General features: G+C 53.0%; 1 protein-coding gene across 2 annotated transcripts in view; it reads right to left on the bottom strand.

Moving 5' to 3' along the window:
• RBMX (RNA binding motif protein X-linked) overlaps positions 1-1128 on the bottom strand; it is an 11970-nt gene that overhangs the window by 10508 nt on the left and 334 nt on the right. The window lies entirely within an intron of this gene.

Raw genomic sequence — 1128 nt, 5'->3', positions numbered from 1 at the left:
AAACCAGGCCCCCCCCCCCCCCCCCCAATTTGGCCACCAGAGACTCCCATTTTTAGGGATAAAACCCAACAAAACCAGGCACCACTCCCTGCACAACTTGGTCACTAAAAACTCCCATTTTTAGGGATAAAACCCAACAAAACCAGGCACCACTCCCTGCACAACTTGGTCACTAAAAACTCCCATTTTTAGGGATAAAACCCAACAAAACCAGGCACCACTCCCTGCACAACTTGGTCACTAAAAACTCCCATTTTTAGGGATAAAACCCAACAAAACCAGGCACCACTCCCTGCACAACTTGGTCACTAAAAACTCCCATTTTTAGGGATAAAACCCAACAAACCAGACACCACTCCCTGCACAATTTGGCCAGTAAAACCTCTCATTTTTAGGGATAAAACCCAACAAACCAGGCCCCCCCCCCCCCCCCCCAATTTGGCCACCAGAGACTCCCATTTTTAGGGATAAAACCCAACAAACCAGGCACCACTCCCTGCACAATTTGGCCACTCAAAACTCCCATTTTTAGGGATAAAACCCAATAAAACCAGGCACCACTCCCTGCACAATTTGGCCAGTAATACCTCTCATTTTTAGGGATAAACCCCAACAAACCAGACAACTAAACATGGCATTGGATAATCATCTTTCTACCGACCGGTGTACAGGGAAACCATGTCTTTGAGGAGACGGGGAATGGGCACGGGTGGCAGTCCTGTAACCTGGGACCCGACCCCACGCTCCTAAATTTGGTTCCCCGAAACTGGTGCCCGCATGGACCACCACGTGCCACACGTGGCTCACAGGAGAGGGAGATTTGAGGGCCGCTATCTCCCAACAGGGCCTTGCTTTCTCACGCACCCAGTGCAGGCCCCAAATCCAGGGACACAAGATTTTTTTTTGGGGGGGGGAGGAAGGAGTATAATACCATATTGTGGCCCCCCCACAAAGGAGGAGCCCTCAGAGAAGCGCATGCGCCTCAGGGGCGAAAAAATACCGAAGCAAACAAAAAGTCAGCAGCAGGCCCACTCGCGCGCGGGAAGGGAAGGGGGCAGCGCCATCACAAAATGGCGGCGGGCCCCTCCACAGCGCGGCGCCGCCTCAGCGCGCAGCGCCCCTGCCCCC

This window comes from Alligator sinensis, unplaced genomic scaffold (assembly GCF_000455745.1).
Source record: "Alligator sinensis unplaced genomic scaffold, ASM45574v1 scaffold1584_2, whole genome shotgun sequence".
NCBI classification, from domain to species: Eukaryota; Metazoa; Chordata; order Crocodylia; family Alligatoridae; genus Alligator; species Alligator sinensis.
Note: the sequence above shows the minus strand (reverse complement) of the source record. Positions and strands in the feature narration are given on the sequence as shown.